The sequence below is a fragment of the Urocitellus parryii genome, chromosome 11 (genome assembly GCF_045843805.1).
Source record: "Urocitellus parryii isolate mUroPar1 chromosome 11, mUroPar1.hap1, whole genome shotgun sequence".
NCBI lineage: Eukaryota > Metazoa > Chordata > Mammalia > Rodentia > Sciuridae > Urocitellus > Urocitellus parryii.
The window spans coordinates 95,712,970-95,722,290 of NC_135541.1; the positions used below are offsets into that span (position 1 = coordinate 95,712,970).

Consider the following 9,321-nt stretch of genomic DNA (forward strand, 5'->3'; position numbering starts at 1 on the left):
ATGTAAATAGTGAAATTATAATAGGCTAATGACCTGCATATTTTCATATGAATGTCAATATATCTAAATAGGAAATAAATGGCAGTTGTATCTACCTATATTAAAAAAAATAGAATATCTTTCCAGATTTTGCATACTCATCACTTTATAAAGACAAGGTATGAAGGTTTTAAGGTTTCACAATCAGTTTTCAGAAAAACAGCAGTTGTTCCTGTAGTATCTCATTAGCATCTGACTCAATTATTTTTAGATGACATGATTTAGAAGACGTAAATCCACCCAAAAATTTGTAATTATTCTGAGATGGTTTTAATGTTAACCCTAGAATCATTAATGTTAACCCTAGAAACAATAGCAATGTGATTTAGAACAACTAATCAACATGACTAAAAATATGCTCACTTTCAGAAAAACAATCTGGTCATCTGGAAAAATATCACAGCTACAACCTGGGGAACACTCCCATATACGATATTGATCTGGTCAAGGCACACTATTTCTAAGTAGAACTATCAGATGAGGGTGAATTTAGGCCAGCTCTAAGGAACAGCCTATAAGACAGACCATAACTGATCCAATTTCCTTTAAAAGCAATCTGGTACTATCCTACCCACTTCAATTCAAAAGTTTGAAGTTAATTCAAATCAAAAGACCATATTGGAGCAAAAGTGAGCAAATGTGTACACTCTAGCACATTCTTATTGCTGTATTAAGTTTGAAGATGAGCATACCTACCACAGCAGTATTGTTCCAGGAAGCAGGATAGGAACAGTGGTAAATTAGGAAACAGACTATTAATTGCACAATTAATAGAAAAGTAAAAAAAAATGTTTCAAAATCTACAATAAACCTGTATCCAAAGGAGTGATAACAATGAGGTGCTGGACTTTAGTTCTGTGGTACAGCTTTGCAATGGACTCACTGGCCTATGGGTATGGCTCACTTCCTGCCTCCTGAAGGATGAATATGCTACACAGAGCTATGATGGTTTCTACTGAGTGGTAAAATTCACAGAAATTCCACGTTACTCATGTCAGAATCATTCCTTGTGCAAAGTTTGATGTAGATGAAGATAAAGTGGTTTCTTGGTCAATAACTGCAATTTCTTTTAAAGTCAGTGGGTTTCTTGTACCTGTAACCACAATAGAAAGATCATTGTTTAAAATACTTTGATGATTGATCTACTCCAATGTTATATTCTAGATGAGAGGGACTAAGAAGAAACATGAACTAGTAACCATTAGAACAGTATGAATCCTATATGTATATCACTTACAGTTCTATTACAATTGGCCCAGGTTTAATCTCATCCATCTCCATGAAAGCAAAACACTTGGTGCTGGTAAACCTTTTTTTTAGGCTTGTAGTGTTTGAATTCAAAGAAGATAGCTGCACCTAAGGAATTAAAACAAACCACATAAGCCAGAGACCACACATTTCTTATGTGTCACCAGAAGCCTATGATTTTACAAAGTAACATGTGTCAAACAGTCTGATGACACAACTGTTGATAACTCACTGTGGCTGTCACTCCAAGATCTTCTACCATGTCTGAGTGACATTTCTCCATATCATTTAATTCTACAAAGTACAACAAAATTGTATAGCAAGAATGTAAGTTATGTACACAGGTAGAATCAAAAACTACCAAAGAATATAAAATATTAAATACCACAAGAAAACAGAAGTATCAGCAGTACCTACAGAAATGGTTTCAGTAAGCACCTATATTAGATAGAATAAAAATTTAAAAGAGTTCCTTTAAAAAAAATTCTAGCTTATATCATTTCTCTCCCTCCTGAAACCACCATGCCCAGATTGTCCTTTCCATATTCTTACAAACTAACTGCCAGTTATAGTATCTTTTTACCCAATGTGTCTTATTGAAAGAAAAAAAATTCTGTAGCTGTTAGAAAGTAATCATTAGGTTCCTAAAAAGACTTAAGGTAATTATTAGGGAACCTGCTTCCTTAACTCTGTATTATGAGAAAAACTTCCCTATCAAATAATATTTAACCACATTATTACACAACTAGATAATGCAACTGCTAATTCTTATATTTAAAAAAAAATTGATTTGACTTTAACTATGTGACGTAAGATCTTGTGTTAAGTACACTATGAACACAAACCCAGATAAGTACTGTGTCCTTAAGAAGTCAGTAACTGATAATTACAAACCTTTGGTTAATTTTTCAATATGCTTCTGGGAGCTCAATGTCCACATTAAAATGAACATATGTATCTTCTTTTCTTGAAGCCACAGGAGTATCTTGCACAGGAGTTAAATCTATGCCATTCAGATCTGGAGAAACAAATAAGTTTCTGCTTATGAGCATTCACATATACAGACGGAAAATCTAGAAACTGAAAAGGTTCCTAAAGAGGCATAGAAAGAGCTGAGAGGAGATTCTCAGGCTAAGAGATTCCTATTTGGTGTGAGCAAGTATGTGAGAGTTGTTGAAGTTCATGGGGTATGTGGAGAGAAATGAATATAGACTGGATAGGAGACCTCATGAAGGGGACAAGGAAGCCTTTACATGGCCAAGTGGACAAAACTTGATCTTCATAGTGAAGTGGTAAAAAGAACAAACATGTTTTCCTTAGGGAATAATAGCCCACTATATTTTTCTATGCAAAAAAAAATCTGGAGTATGTAATTTGCCACAATGGAGCTCTGCCACCAATTTCTAACTTTGATCAAGTATATGACTTATTTAGAAAAGCCTTTAAACCTAACCTTATCATAATTTCCCTGTTAAGAACCAAAAATGGATGAGAACAGCCAACAAAAACCCTTTTGTTAATGAATAATTTTTCATATATATTATCTAAATTCCGGTTATACTGTTTACAACATAGCCTGAATTTACAACAACCAGATGGTACGTTATATATAGTTTTAATTTTCCGGGTTTTAAAATCTCAGTTTAATCAAATTCAACATGGACTCATTTAATAACTCCTCAGTGTTTATGTGTTATTCATTTATGTGTCTCAAAAAGCTCAAAAACAATTTAGTACATTTAATAATTTAAAAATATTTACATAAAAATATTTCAATTTAACATGAAAAGGTAATTTAACATTTACAACATCATTAAATATTATTGTGTTTTAAGTATACTTTCTGAATGAGTATGCAGTTTTACAAATGGCCTATCAAACAATGTAAATATTTTCCAGTACACTATATATTTGATAACTGGTAACATCGGAATTCAAAAGTGTACCAGTATTAGTGCTGTGGATTATGTTCTTTAAATAAATGTTTTTCTTTGTGGTCATATTTTTCTTTTAATTAGCACTAATGAACCCATGGATCTGACTTTATTTCTGCAATTGATAAAAGTTCCTCCATTTAATTTCAGCACTGATCTGTTCCTTTGGTGCAAAACTACAGGTTAAAATAAGCCCTTTGTACTAACTATAGTTATTTCTGTAAAATGGTATAATTTATTCCTTAATCACATCATCATCCCACGGGATTGCATTCAGGGCATGGATGTTATGGACGCACCCTACTTCCCTGTCCCCTGATTTTCATCTGCCTCTGTAGGACTCACCTATGTAGATACCTCAGTAGCACAGGAAGAAGAGGGGCTGAAGCAGGAGAGATGGGAAAACAGGACAAGGGCCTCTGTGTAGAAAACTACACACCCATGGAAGGTGAGAGGTGCTATTTTTAATCGACATCCTGAAGGCTGTAGCTGCTGTTAAGGACAATGTGTATGTTTATTCCGCACATTAGATGGAATCTGAAGAGCAAAAATCTATACAAACTCAAAAGCAAAAGTGAGTGTATAGTAGGAAATATTTTTTGTAAGTCTTTCAGAACTAGGGGCTGGGGATGTGGCTCAAGCAGTAGCACGCTTGCCTGGCATGCGTGTGGCCCGGGTTCGATCCTCAGCACCACATACAAACAAAGATGTTGTGTTCACCAAAAACTAAAAAATAAATATTAAAAATAATAATAATAATAATAAAAGATTTCAGTCTCTGGTATTTGGAATTTAGGCTGCAGTCCTTATTTTAAAAAAATCTGCAATCTGTATTTGGGTAAAAATGGGAGTTCATAACCCACTTGAATCTAATGTATGAAATATGATATGTCAAGAGCTTTGTAATGTTTTGAACAACCAATAAAAAAGTCTTTCAGAACTATGTTCTGTTATGATCTCTTCTAGATTCTGCCTCATTATAGAATGCATTAAAGTAAGTTGTCACATATACAAGACCATTCCCTGTCAAAACCTTTGTCCCATTTGAGAAAAAACATAATGCAATTTGCCAGTTATTTACCCTTTACACTAACTGTAATATAGGGATCGATGCACTGTCCAGAGTCTTTCAGGCCAATTTTCTCAATCCTGATAGTGAGTAATGTCATTCCCGGTTCTGATGGCAACCTTGGTAATAAAGTACCTGGCAACAGAGAAACCTCAATAAAAGTTAGCTCTACCAATAATTCAGAGTAAATACTTTGACAAACAGAAGATATAGCCTACCTCTTAGGAACTAGCTAGGCATTATGTATTTTTATTTCCAAAATTCATGAACATCTGATGTTATACTTTTTTAGAAAAATATTTAATTTTACACATAATATATCTGCATTTCCCAACCATATAATCACCTTTAAGCAGAAATAATAATTTCTATAATAATAGTGTATAGTATGTATAATAAAAGTTTGTTAAAAACATCACTTGAGGAAGCCCAATTATACATAATAGTATAATATGCTCACATAATATTTATATTCCATATGTACTTCTATATTATACTCAGCATCTTAATATGAAGTGGTAGAACAAAGACAAGAAAAGCTTTTTAAAATACTTGTTATACTGTTCTAAAGTCTGAGACATTTAATATCAGAGTTGATCAATACATTCTTTAGTGACTCCTAATAAAGAAAATTTACAATTTGATATTTATGTTTTAATTTAACTATAGTCTAACTTCTATTCTTCATTCTATTTTGTATGATTTATTCTCTCAGAAATTAGTACTATATAGCCTGCCATATAAAAGGGCCATTGTATAACTGAAAAATTTCCCCAAAACCAACTAAAATTTTTAAAACTAAAAACCCACCCAGAACAACATGACAACATTCACCCACCAAGAATATATGAGGGAAGAAATCAACTGTTCACTATGTTCCCTTTTTTGAAACTACCAATAGAGAACAGATGCAAATAAGCTGATTTTAATCAAGTATGCATACAGAACCTCAAAATACACTTAACAAAAGATTTTGGTTGATGTTTTTCAAGTTTCTATTCAACAATGTGTTATGCTATTTTTAATGATGAGTTGTTTGAAATACATGAAGCAATCAACACACTACATTTGAAAATACACATTTGATTGATGGCAAATGTGGCTTGAGGAAATTTTGGGAGGTGATGGGAATGTTCTGAACTTGTATAGTGATGACAGATGCAAAACTCTATAGAAGTGTCAAAAATCAATGAATTTTATACTTACAGAAGGGAAATGTTATGATATGCAAATTATACCTCAACAGTGCTGTTAAAAATGTATTACTTTCTAATTTAAACAAATATGAAGACAATACAGACAAATGCAAGAATGGCAAAGCCTGGAGACTGCATTCCATGGTTGCATTAACAAACCTAAATGGGCTCAGGCTGATATCATTAAATATATACATAATACCTTTTATGCATCTTCTTTGACAAATGAGGGTACTTTTAGAAGAGGGGCTTGTACCTGGACATCTGGGATGAATTTTAGAGAGTTAAGAAACACCTCTGAAATTTTATGAAAAATGTGAATCTGTATACATTTATATACATACATATTCACATGTATGTATATCATATATGAATTTTTCTGCAGAAAAGTTCATTCTATTATGTAGTACATGGCTGTATAAATATGCTACAGTTTATGTACACATTCTTGTGTTGATAGATATTTGAATTACTTCAAGTATTTGGATATAGTTAATACTCTTCTGAACATCTTCTGGTGCCCATAAGCACCCATTTCTGAAACAGAGGAATCACTAAGTCACCTGGCATGTTACCTCCATACCTACTATGTAACGACAATCCATTTTCCAAGGTGGTTGTGCCAATTTTTATTCCTAGCCCAAGGGCAGTAGTGTTCCCATTGCTCCACATTCTCACTAGGTACTGTTTACTCAGATTCTTCATGTTAGCCAATTTTGGTATAAAGAGATCAATCATTTTAATTTGCATTCCTCTGAAGATTAATAAGGCTGAGCACCTTTTAGAATAAATCAAATATATGATTTCCTCTTTTCTGAAGTGTGTTCAATTTTTTTGCTCAATTTTTTATTGAGATGTCTATCTCATTGAGCTGTAGGAGGTCTCTATTATTTTGCTGGACAAATGTTTTACAAATAGCTTCTTAGTAGTTTTCCTTTATAAAGACTTTTTGTTGAAGTAGAACATATACATTTTAAAATGTACAAATTGTTAGTACAGTTTGCTGAACTTTCACAAAGTGAATACACCTGTATAACTAGTATCAGATCTAGGAAAGATATGATCAGCCTCCTGGGAGTGTCCTTCCCCCCACCCTGTCCAATTCACTCTTCCAAAAGATAGCAACCATTGCTAACTTCTAACACCAAGTATTAGTTTTGAATGTTAAGAATGACTTTTCTCTGCCATGGTGTCTTCTGATTATGATAAATACTTACTGCTAGTAATATCAAATTTCTTAATATTTTCCTTTACAATCAGTGCTTTTTATGTCATATTTAAGAAAACTTACCCCACTCCAAAATCATAAAGGTATTATCTTGAAAGCATTTTATTGACATTAATTCTATATGTCACACAGAATTATTGTCTACGGTGTATAGTAGGAGCTTTAATTTCATTCAATTTCACATAAATACTCAATTGTCTCAGCACTACTCATTGAAAAGACTGACATTTTCCACCACTGATCTGCAGTCCCACCTAAATCATAAATCAAGTGGCAATCACTTTCTGAGTTTTCTATTCTGTCTTACCGGACTGTTTATCCTCTTACCATTAATACAGTATCTTAATTCTATAGCTGTATAAAAGGTCCAGGAACTGCAATAAAAATTCAGATGAGTTTCAGAAAGAGTCTATCTTTATAAACTGCTTCGTCTAATTTATGAACTAGTATATATCTTTACATTTTAAAAATCATAACATTTATTTACTAGAACTTTATTTGACCTAAAACCTTTAAGAAATGAAGACCTACAGATCCAGGGAAAACTCCTGTTTTTATGTTTATGTTCCATGAAGAATGGATGGCCATGCAGAAATGACTGGAGAAGGGGGTGTGAGCTAATGGTAAAAGGCTGCCAGGGTGGGATCCCAGCAAGACCTGTCTGGTCAGATTCTTCTTGGCCTCTCTGTATAGCCTTCTTTCCTTCTGGACCTAAGGCAGGCCCTGTCTGGAATGAGGGTTTTTAAGGGAGGGGGGAGGGAGGGTAGGGGGACAGAGAGGGAAGGAAAGAGAGAGGAAAAGAGGGGGGAGAGAGAGAGAGAAAGAGAGAGAGAGAGAGAGAGATATCATATATATAAAGTGTGAAAAGAATCCAAGCATGCACCAATAAAAAAAAAGATCCAGAAATTAAATCACTAATTAAAATAAAAAATAAAAAATGTAAAAAAAATTACAAAGTAGAAGTAAAATGATTTATTCACTTCAAAATATTTATGATTACTAGTGCATTATTTCAAAAACAAAACAAAAGAAAAAAATTACTAACAGAATTGAATCTAAAAAGAAAATGTCAAGTCAGTTCCAGCAGAGAGTATGGAAAGAAACCAAGCATGATCTGATCCTAGAGGCCCTATTTGTTTAAAGATGGATAATGCTCCTGCCTTTACATCTCATCCTTTTGCACAATTTTTAACCAATGAGATATAGTTTTAAATCATGAAATTTTTCATAATTCTTTTGGATGAGCTTTTGTTGAGTGAGCAAATACTTGCCTTAGCCTAGGGGCAGCTCTGGCTGCAGGACACCTGCACTCTTCACCCTAAGCAGGTACTTGTAGCACTCAGGACTCAGTGGCAATGGCAACAAGCTGCCAGGGTCCCCGGGCTTCTGCGCACCCCAACCGACTCCGATGCATTCCTCCAGGTGAACGGGGAGACCCCTGAGGTGACCTGTCCCCTGGACAGCGTCCCTGCGGCTCGGCGGTGGGCCCCGAGCCCAGCGGGACCCGCAGGGGGCCACGGAGGTCGGGGGCGTCCAGCAGTGGCTGCACCGGCCACCGGGAGGGTGGACAGCCGCGCCCTCCATAGAGGAGCCCAGCCGCCAGCGGGAACGAGGTGTGGACCTTGGCTGGGTCATTTGGGCCTCACGAAAACTGCAGCGGAGATGCGCTGTCGCCTCCTTGAGGTTCCTGGGGGCTCTGCCGTTGCCTCAAAGCAAAGCGTGGCAAGCAACCAGGAGGCTGCAGCATCCCCTTGCAGGTGCACTTGCACAGCAGGGTCCTGGCTCCGCCCACGCCTCTCCCCAGAGGCGTAGCCATGCTCACCCTGGCCCCCCTCCTGCACCACGCACGCCCCGCCCACACCCCCGCCACTGGAGCGAAGCCACGCCCCCATTCATGTACCGCCCACTCCCCCGCCCCTGGGTCATGGCCACTTTCCCCGCCACTCCTGCGCTGCCCATTCCCTGCCCCTGAGGCGTGTCCACACTCGCTCCGCTCCTTTGGCGCCTGCTTCCCATCAGAAGAGGAGTAGAGCGTGGGGAGGCGCCCGTCGGGAAGCCATCTGGGAAGGCAACGTTTGTGGTAGGTGTTCGCTGGCACAGGGGAGGGGGAAGGCTTGGAACATCCAAAGAAGCCTGATGCGGTGGGGTGTGTCTGTAATCCCAGTGCCTCAGGAGGCTGAGGCAGGAGGCTTGCCAGGTGGAGGCCAGCCTCAGCAACTCAGCGAGGCCCTGTCTCTAAAGGGCTGGGATAGTCGGTGGGTAGTCACCCCTGGGTTCAGTCCCTGGGACCACAACTCAGGAAGGCACAGAAGGGGTTCTCAGTGGAAGTTGACCCGTGGTGCCCATCCTCGTCCTCTGGTCCCTGACCACAAGCTCCCCAGGCCTCCTCTCTGGAGACCCCCAAACCAGATCAAGGTGTCTATCTTACATGGACTTTAAGACTTATCAAGTGCAAGGCTGAATGGCACTATGAGGGTGATGGGCCTGGATGTGGACCTGGAAAGGACCTTCATTCTTGGGCCAGGGGTGGAGTTCTGTGACTGTTGTCTTTGCCAAAAGGTAGGTAGACACTCTGTCCCTGAGGACAGGATAAAAACAGACTTAAAA

At 37.5% G+C, this 9,321-nt stretch overlaps 1 pseudogene; it reads right to left on the reverse strand.

Annotated features, from left to right (window-relative positions):
• Positions 1–1,039: 1,039 nt before the first annotated feature.
• Positions 1,040–8,349, reverse strand: LOC144249337 (axin interactor, dorsalization-associated protein-like; annotated as a pseudogene).
• Positions 8,350–9,321: the final 972 nt, after the last annotated feature.